Raw genomic sequence first — 10,353 nt, 5'->3', positions numbered from 1 at the left:
CTGTCTATTTTGTACCTACTATTTATGCTTCTTATTCCCTGTACCTCTTCCCCCATTCTTCCCCTCCCCCCTTCCCCCAATAACCATCCCTGTGATCTCCATTTCTGTGATTCTGCTCCTGTTCTAGTTGTCTGCTTAGTTTGTTTTTGTTTTTGGTTTCTTTTTTATTTTTTTAGGTTCAGTTGTTGATAGTTGCGAGTTGTCGTCATTTTACTGTTCATATTTTTGGTATCTATCCCTGTTGCCCATCCCCGCCCCTCCTACCAATCTGGATGAATGTGTCTTCTTTAACTCCTTGGTTGTTAGACTTCCATACAGTTTGATTTTCTGTCAGTTCTGGTTGTTTTTTATTTTTATATTTATTATTGTCCTTCTTTTGGTTGTGCAAGGAGGCAAAGTGTATCTACCTATGCCTCTGTCTTAGCCAGAAATCCCAACTTTTATTTCTTATATTTATATATATTTGGGTTTATACACATAAGCTTATCTGAGTTTTTTATTTCTGTAGTCAAATTTGTTGTTATGACATGTATGTTTGTTCTTGATTTTGTTATCATATTTTACATATTCTGGGTTTTTTTTATTTTACTTATCTATGTGCCTGTGTTTGGGTTTGGGCTACTTTTGTGTATGTGCATTTTCATTCTCATAATTTGAAAGATTAATAATTTTTACGTTTTTTATTTATAACAACAAACGTCCATAGCAGTACTATGAAATAGAGATTTCTAAGACTCAAAATGTTCTATATTGTGCTGTTCTGTGCAGTAGCTCTGAACCACATGTTGGATATCAAGCACTTGGAATGTGGCTAGTATGACTAAGAAACTGAATTTTTAATATTAATTCATTATAATTAATTTAAATTTAAATACATATGGCTAGTGGCTACCTTATTGGACAGCAGAGATCTACAGTATGCTCAGTTCTGTATTTCATTAAATACTTTTTATCAACTACCCCCTATGAGTAATTTCCCCTTTCTCCCAACCTCCTTATTTCCTCCCTCTCTTATTGATTTCCTAATTTTTTTGTCATTATATTTTCTTATTGTTATTATTTTAATTTATTTAACTATACATCTATCTCAATATGGTAAAATTAGTGTTCTTTGTCATACATTTCAACTCTCTCATTCTGGGCTGGTGATAGGATTGCCTTTCCTGGTAATCTTCTGTTTGGGTGAATTCCTTGTGTTGTGATGAATTTTGAGTTGTGAGTAGAAGTGACATTATTGATGGGAAACCCTTTCCTCTGCAATGAAACCTGGTAACAAATGTTTCTCTGCCAGTCTGTGTTGGAGTGAGATGCAGAATACAGTGATAACACACCCATGATGGACATTTAGCATGAGTATGAAGTAATATACTCTACTGCAAAATTTATCAGCATAAAACCTATTGACCTTTCTACAACAGAAATCAACCCACTTTCCAGGCTGTCAGTTTTCCCTTCTTTCATTTTTCTACATGTTTGTTAGTTACCTTATTTATAAGAAACAATAATATTGTTTAAATGTTCTTCACTTCTAAACTATAATCGTTACAGTTGTTTTAGTCTTAGTCTTAAAATTAAGTGAATTCTTTTTGCCACAGTTTCACATTTATCTTTTATTTAGAAGATGTGGAATGAGTCTTGGTCAAAAAGCAGTGAGAACGGCTCCGTGCTTAGTTACTTCATAGTAGTAAAGTAATAGAAGGTTGTAAGAATAAAACATTAAAAATTGTGAAGCCATAGAGACAAAATGTGGCTGTATTTACCTAGTAATCTTCATGGGAGAAAATGTCCTACAAAGTTTTTCAAGAAAGCCTCGTGAAAATATATTGATTTCTTAAATGTCATATTTAGACATAAAAGACAGTTTGCATGTAAAATTCTTGGGTTGGACCTTCCCCTTTTGTTCTCTAAGGACCTGTAGGTGTTTTTCCAAGTCGTCTGTCTGGCTTTGAATCAGTCTAAAACTTCTGGTCAATTTTTTTTTTGGCCCTGATGAATAACCTACTTTGTTTTCTGAACATCCAGCAAGTTCCTTATTCATTTTTGAAGTATGATAAGTTTACTAATATATATTTTCCAGTGTTGATTGCTCTGTGTTGATTTTCCTGCATTAAAATTAATCCTTTTAACCCATATATTCAACTATTCATTTATTTATGGAAAGTTTTTTAATGTATATTTTGATTTCTAAAATTTTTTGTTCTATTAATCCAGTTACTCTCTTAGGAGATTCCAATTATACACATATTGGATTTTCCATATCTATCACATTGTCTAATAATTTTGAACTCCTAATGTGAATTATTTATTTCTTTTTCAGTCTATTATGAATCTCTCTTTATTTTCAGACTTATTTATTCCAATGAGGCCTTCCGTTTATTTTAGTCTTCATTTCTCTCACCAGCTTTGCCAGTTCCATTTCATCTGTTATTTTTTCAATAATTTCTCAGAACATCTCATTACTTTTTTCTTTAAGTTGATAGTGATACAGTTGGTCATGATTTTAATCAGAGAAATTTCTTGAATTATATATCTTATTCCAACCCTCAGTAGTATATATCACATCTCCCTTTATAATATTCACTGTCTCAAGTGGTCTTGTGTTCTTGTTTATTTGTTTATTTGTTCTTTATGTCTTCCCAATATAACTGAAGATTATTGCAGACAGACCTGTTTTTCACATTTAGCACTTTATCCTAGAAGCTTAATTTAGACTGATATATAGGTTAGGCAATGAATGAATAGGTACCTTCTCAGTAAATATCTTTTATACTGAGGCTCACTTTGATGAATAAGAGACATAATACCTCCCAAACCATTGTTATAGATTTGAGGAATATCAAATAATCCACAATACTAAGAACTGTTCATTGTCTGTTTTTAAAGGCAGATTCTTTGTAAATATTGATGTAAAACTTTCAGGCAGAGCTGAAGCATTGCATTAAGGAAGAGTAATAATGTAACATTTGATGTAGCTATTCTCCTTAGGAGGTTCTCCTCAAAAGGTCCCATAAGCCAAAATCTTCAAGCCTGGTGGACTTCTCCCACCTACTCAAATTGAAAAACATAACAGCAACTCTCTTCATTTTATGAAAAATAGAATCTAATAACATATCCTTATATCCTTTCATACACCACTCGTTCTTACAGTAGAAACCTGAACAGCCTTGCTTTAAAAGTAACATTATTGGAATCTGGTGCCTTCAAATACTGTGATAAATGCTTTCCTATTTAAAAGAAAATAACAGTTTACTCTAAAGGTGTTAGGAGTCATTTACTGGTAACCTAAAAATTAGAGTAGATAGCCTGTTTGCCACTGGCCAATAGCTGATTAGTATACGGTAGCATGGGATTTAGGCATCTCATGAACTAAAACATAGTAAATGGCCTTTTTACTAGCTTAGGATTTGCTAAGAATTCTAACTCAAATTTCTTCTAAATGAAAATTGATTTCATATAATATTGGCACTCTGTGATTGTAATGATTATTAATGGTTAGTAAGCAGGTTTCTTTTTTTAGAGTTTATAAATTTATTGAGTAAAAACAAAATCATTGGCTGACATATTAAATTTGGTTCGGTTCCAGTTTGGCCGTCCATTGGCAGCAGAGGTGAACTGAGGTGAGGAGAAGACACGGTGATGCTGGCAAGGGGACTCTGAGCAAAAACAATCTCCCATTTATTATACAAGCAGGCATTCCTCAGCAGTGCGAGTCAGTTAGCAAAGGCGGGGGACACAACAGTTTAGTGGGCAGAGATAAAACCAGAGTAAGCAAGAACTTCTGAGAGAGGAGAGGGCCGGAGCATCCAGAGGACAGCTAGCAACAGGGCTACTTGGAGAGGGGTGTTCATCAGCACAGACCTACTGGTTGGCTCGGGGAACACAGTGACCATGCCGTAGCCTTCTGGTGGGGTAACCTGCTCTCCAGCCTGCTTTTCATGGTAGATTTGACCTTCCACAAAGAAATGGCCCTTCTGTTTCAGGTTTGTGCTATAGCCAGTGCACACATAACACCCAGGGTGGTATGTTGGTCTTGCGGCTTCACAAACACACCGACAATGCTAGCGCCACACTTGTCACACATGGGCAACTACTGGGCAATGCAGCCACTTTGGTGACCGGAGCCTTAATATTTCTGAATCCTGAGGGCTTGCTGGGATCCCCTTTCTCCTTAGATTCCAGGATTTTCTGCAAAACCAGGAATGAAGTGGACTGTTTTGGAGGCTCATTTATCTCCTGTTTTTTCCTGAAGCATCTTGTAAACTTCAGGAAAGCATCTTTGTCAGTGATGAGTCCACTTGGAGACTGAGAATGCTCTAAGACTCAGCCATTCGCCTCTGGCCCACTGGCCATCAGCTTTGACTCCAAGGCATCATTGCAGTTGGAGATGTTTTCAGATGAGTGGAGGCGGGAGGGGTTGTGGTGCTAGTTCATGATGACCATGGGGGCAGAGCCAGAGGCAGGCGAGGCGGTGAAGGGCATGCCACTCTGGTTGTGGGTGCCTTCTATCTATGGGACTTCCTGCGCTTCAGAGGCTCGATTCATCTTGTACAGATGACGTTTCCCTTCTTCTATCACCGAAGGAGACCAGACTTTATTTTCAGATCTGGCTCCCATGAGAGTCATGCTGTCTCTACAGCCCTTGATTTTATTCTGAGCTTCCAAAGTATGTCATATTGCTGGTATTTTCCCCATCAATGGCTGTGATTACCTCTCCAATACATAATTAGATATAGTAGCCTTCCTTGTGCCTCATGAAGAGGAAGCCCTATGGCCCCAGGCCCTGAAGGACTACTTGCTGGGTGGTCATGGCAGGGCAATGGCAAACAGGGACCCAAGGCAACGGTCTCGGAGAAAGTACTCGTGAGCCACAGGCCCAGGGAGCCTGGGGCAAAGCAGGTTTCTTTTTATGTAAGATAAATAACTTGGTAATTTGAGCATTAAATTTGTTACTTTAAAAGAACTTCTATTAATTTTAAATGTTTTTTATTTTATGGGTAGAACAGCATTTGCTCTGCTTGTTGCTATAACTTGAAGGCAGCAGCAGGACCCACAGTTGTGCAGTCTGTGCCATCAAGGCCACCTCTGCGTGACTCTCAGTGAGAAAACCTTTGGGCCTCAGGCCTCTCTCTGCCTTCCGAGTTCCACTGACCCACATGCCAACTTCCTTTGGCCTTATTAATTGCTCTATGTTCTGCTTAGTCTATGCCAAATACCCTGTTTTGGAGAGCAATGATAATCAAGGCAGTTTTAGAGATGCACTTAGTGTTTTATTTTATAAAATTACTTTTTTGAATGATGCTTGTTTGTAAAAAAATACTCCAGCATTATTTATAACTTATGTTTTGTCATATTTTTTCCATTACCATTTGTCCCCCTTATAAAGTATCTGCTTTAAAAGAAGTATATAATGTTTGCTGATGTTTACTAGCCTAAGTTTTTAAACTGATCATTATAAGCCAATGTTAGTACCAACATATTATAAAGTTACTTGATCCAGCCTTTTCTCTAAATTATCTCCTTCTATTATCTAAGTGCTACTTTTCAAACAAGGGACTGCATGGGTAATTCTAGGACTGTGTCTAGAACTTGTCTAGTTTCTAAGGGCTTATTGTCTCCTTAACGACTGGGTCGTCTCCTGGGAATGGCTTGAGGCCACATTCTCTGGCTGTCTCTTCAGATTTTGTCTCTTACTCTTCTTTCCACTGACATCATCTACAATATCCCCTTTTGTAAATTCTGGACCTGACTTTTCCTCTAGCTTTGGAATAAACTCAGCACACCTTTTCCAACCCCAGAGATAATGCTGTGATGAGAAGTCAGTCCTGAAGCTTACTGTTTGAGAGAAAGATCTCCACACACACATACACACACTATTGCCCTCAAGACAGTCTCATGATCTCCCCATTCCAAACAGATCCACTGTGGAGATAATTAAGCAGCCTTCTTTAGATGATGTTCGACCATAGCTGTATATTTAACTTACATGGTTTGAGAGGAGAGGTATGTTTCTTAAATCATTAATAACTACAGTTGAGTTTGAATTCTAAAGATATGCAGCCTATAGTTCCCCAGTACATAATCCCAAGCCAAAGAAATCAAAGACTTTTTAAATTTACTTTCTCATTATGTCTGAAATATAACTGGCCTATCTTAAACTTCATCTCATTAGGGGTATACAGAGAAGGATTAGGTTTCACAGTTTACTTTGGCAGTTAATGATTGAAACATCTTTTTTGTCTTTTGCAACCTTCTCATGGATCTACTCAGTTAAGTGGAATGTCAAAGAATAATTAGACAAAATGGTAGCTTAAATCTACAAGCTAAACAAATCCACTCCAATCAAGTTAAATATAACAAGCTTACATCTCACATGGACTCTGCCAGAACATTGGTGCCTTGCAGCGTTCATCTTCATTTAGTAACACAAGCACTTGGGCGCTTCCAGAAATGCCTAATTCACTCTTTTCTGCTTTTAAATTGCCCAAAAGCCTAATTCCAGGGGTTAGTTCTCCTGACCCTGTGCACAGGATGACTTCCCGCTGTGTGTGTGCTTCCCTTTCAGAGCAAGGGCTGAGGGGTGGGCCTGTGCTGAGCGCTGGAGAGAGCCGGTGCCCCCAGCGCTGGGGACTGAATCCCAGCTTCCTCATCCTTTAGGTCGTAAGCCTGGGGAACGCTTTCTTCCCCGAGAGCTTCCCGGTAGGGTGGAGCCTCAGCTGCCCCCAGTGGTCACCTGCACATTTTCTCACTCTGTATTAATTCTTTTGCCTTTCCCTGTCTCCCTTTACCACTCCCCTACAGTCCTGCCTGGATCAGCTCCCTAACAAACCACTTACACTCAAATCCTTATCTCAGGGGCTATTTGGGAGGAAACTCAACTTAGGTCACTGGTTTTAATGGGTTACTTTTGAGATTCTCTGCACATTTTAGTCAAGATCTACTGAATGAAAAACAAATGCTCGTTTAGATGAATAGCATTGGGTTTGAAACAGATAGATGTGTTGGCTTTGCCAGACTGATTGATTTTAAGGACTCTCTTGCTGGAGCTCTCCCACTGTAGAATATAAAGTAACCCTACCCTGCCTTGCTATTTTGGGGCTCTCGATGTTAGGCTGATTATGTTTAGGATTTCTGCATATTCATGCCTCTCGGCTCTTTTGGACAAAATAAATGATGAATTTGATTTGATCGCTCTACTAAATGAAGCCCCAGAACACAATACACATACACATAGACACATTTTAAATGAAGACATAGAACAATACTCAGCAGCATTTTATAAGGTTAACTGAAGACTGTTTTCTGTTTTTAAAAATTCTGATGCTCTATATAATCTTGTAATGTGAGTAGTCAAATGATGTTTCCAATTGCTAACTCATGTAGTTCAAGTCTGGAGTTTTGGACAAACCAGAATTTTTTAATTGAATTTATTGGGGTGACATTGGTTCTTAAAACCATGCAGAATTTCTGGGTTGGCCCTCCGAAGAGTAGCAGAAGGATACAATTCAGAGAGGAAGAAAACTAAGTAATTTGTATGACTTATCTCATCTTGCTCCATATATCCCATTTCCTTTCAGTAGCAAACACAAAACACCCTCCACCACAAAAAAGCCCCTTCAGGATTACTCAGTTTGTTAAGTGTAAAGTACTTTTATTTGGGGAGGGTGGTTAGTCTTTCAGGGCATCTTTCCAACCTCCTCTTTCCCCTTGTCTCTGAGAAGCTTCTTGACACAAGGTCAAGTTCAGTGAACACTGTGATGTCAGGAGGGGAAATGTTGACTCAGGTTGCTCTCCCTGACTTTGGACGGGGTGTGGCTGTTTGGTAAGCGTCTCAGTGGCTGCGCACCTGAGCCCCAGTGTGTTTGGTCACCTGCCCTCCAGCTGCTCTCTGCCCCACCCCATCTGCCCTCAAACCTCTGGAAGGCAAGATGCTTCTGAATTCTTAGCTACCTGTCAAATCCCCCATCTCTCACCACGTGCCCCCACCTGGCAAGAGGGCCCTTTAGGTCTGAATCGCTCCCATGCCACGTAGAAGCAGGGGTGTGGCTGCCACCTCTGCCTAAATACATCACATCTGTATCCGCTCCCCTGTGGCCAATCCAGTGCCTATAAGATACCTCTGAGGTGTCCTCTAGCTCCAACCAAAATGGGAAAGAGGTGTGGGCTCCCACCACTTTTTACTCTCAGCTTTCTCATTGCCTGCCCTCCATCGGGTCCAGCAAGGTGGGAGCATCTGGCTTGTATCTTGGGGATCCAGGCAGAGTTACCCTAATTTGATCTCTTCAAGACCACTCAACATCTTCTCCGCAATGGATGGGTTTCCTTTTCCTGGAGGTCAGAGCCTCCCCTGATAGCCTTCTCTGTACCCTGAGGCTGAGAGTAAAAAAAAGAAAAATCCAGGCTCTGACCCTTTTTATTTGGCTTGTGCAAGGTAAAAAGAAGATTTGAGGATTTAGAAAACATATTCCTTCCAGCAAAGCTTGGTTCTCAAGGCTCTCATCTAACTGTAAATTCAGGAATAATTTAATTTTGAAACTCAAAGTTGAATAATGACTTATTTGTTCTGGGAAATATCCAACAACCGCCTGAAGTAATGAATATTACTCCTTTAATGGGTGGGGAGTCATAGAAAAGTGGATTTATAATGAACAAAAAATACATTGGTTTAATATTTTCAAAAGCATTATTTCCTTTAAAACGTTATTTCAAGCAGTGTGTCTTAAAATAGACTCTTATTCACATAGCCATTGATGAATAAGCCCAAATAAAGCAGAGTATGTGAGGCAGGCAATGCTTAAATTTACACAGCCTATGAATTTTCTGAATAAGAGATGCAAAATTATATTCCTTTCTGCTAATCTAAGCTTTATTACTGCCAAAAGTGCAATACTCAGATTCATTCAAGTTTGGCCTTGAAAAATTAAAAGAACATCACTTCTTATAAGCCCAACCTTCATCCACAATCATAATGGTGACTCCAGTTTTGACTCAAATGAAAGGCTTAACAGACAACAAGAAGGCACAAATTCTAAAATGCCATCCTTTCCAAGATGTATATCTGTATCTGCTCTTTCCTGCTCATACATGCCAGACGTGGGTGTTGTTTAAAGCAGATTTCCAGACACTCATGCACCTCACTGTTTATTTCAGCCTGATTCCCCATTTCCGGAGTGAAAAATGGGGAAGTGGGACCAATCTGCTTAATGGTGGCTTTGCAGACAGAGTCAGGTGATGTAGGAGAGGGGTCACGCTCCAGTGGGCACCTGTGGTCTGGTGAGGCCCTCAAAAATGTGACAAGGAGCTCCCATTTATGGAGCTGCTCCTCCCTGCCAAATACTTTCAGATAAGGGAGAGGAAGATGGCTCATGTCCTAGAAGACCAAGTGTCATTTTCACCGGGGGGTTGAACATTTAATGGAATGGAAGGTGAGAGCTAACATTTCTCTAGAATGTAGTCCCCAGGTGCTGTGCATACCTTGTTTTATTTAATCCTGACAGCAGTCCCACAGCACTCTCATCTTCCAGGTGAGAAAATGAGACCCATAGTTCACAGACTTTCTCAGGGCCGCATTGCTCATAACTGACAGAGATGGGAGTGGAAACCACCTCCACTCGGTTCTGGATCTCAGGCCTTTAGCACTACAGCAAAATGAGCATAGACACACGTTTGCCATTTCTCACCTGGACTACATTGGGATTTTTTTCCTAAGAGGTCAGTTAATCAAGATGAGTCTGAAGTTCAAGAAGATGCCATAGTGGTCTGTTGACACAACGTGCAGACTCTACCTGAGATTAGGAACTTAATATCCCAGAATGAAGTCCTGGAAAATCACTACTAAAAATTAATTGGGAAATCTTAGAGGATTAACACTAGTACAAGGATTTACTTTTTATGCTAGATTATCATGGCACATCTAAAAAGTTTGATATTTTACTTGGCACATTATCTATTTTGTGCTAATTAGTAGCCGTATTCTGAGCTGATTATCCTGGACCATTACTAGCACAAACTTGGTTTTTTTTATATGGCTTGGCAATGCCAAAATTATGGATATGCCTTAAATGTACTAGTAGAAATGATCATTTCCACATTTCAATATTATTTTCAATTTCTAATAGATTATAAGTCATATCTATAATCCATTAATTCAATAATCATTTAATAAACCATTCATTCATAAATGGGACATTATCTGATTAGAGCACAGATGCCACATGCCTTGGGAAGTAAGATTTGAATCTTCTCCGTAACTCTTCTGCGGGCTAATTTAGAGATGTAATCGGAAGAAGGTTTTAAAAAAGATTTTTCCTCATCATTTTCCATTTAGTTGGAAGTGGTGTATTTAGGCAGATAGGC

General features: G+C 39.1%; 1 pseudogene; it reads right to left on the bottom strand.

Annotated features, from left to right (window-relative positions):
- Positions 1-3,740: 3,740 nt before the first annotated feature.
- LOC123812986 lies at positions 3,741-4,717 on the bottom strand (annotated as a pseudogene).
- Positions 4,718-10,353: the final 5,636 nt, after the last annotated feature.

The sequence above is a fragment of the Phyllostomus hastatus genome, unplaced genomic scaffold, assembly GCF_019186645.2.
Source record: "Phyllostomus hastatus isolate PE091 unplaced genomic scaffold, TTU_PhHast_1.1 phas_contig_150, whole genome shotgun sequence".
Taxonomy (NCBI): domain Eukaryota; kingdom Metazoa; phylum Chordata; class Mammalia; order Chiroptera; family Phyllostomidae; genus Phyllostomus; species Phyllostomus hastatus.
The sequence above is the reverse complement of the archived record's forward strand: the minus strand, read 5'-3'. Positions and strand labels throughout refer to the sequence as shown.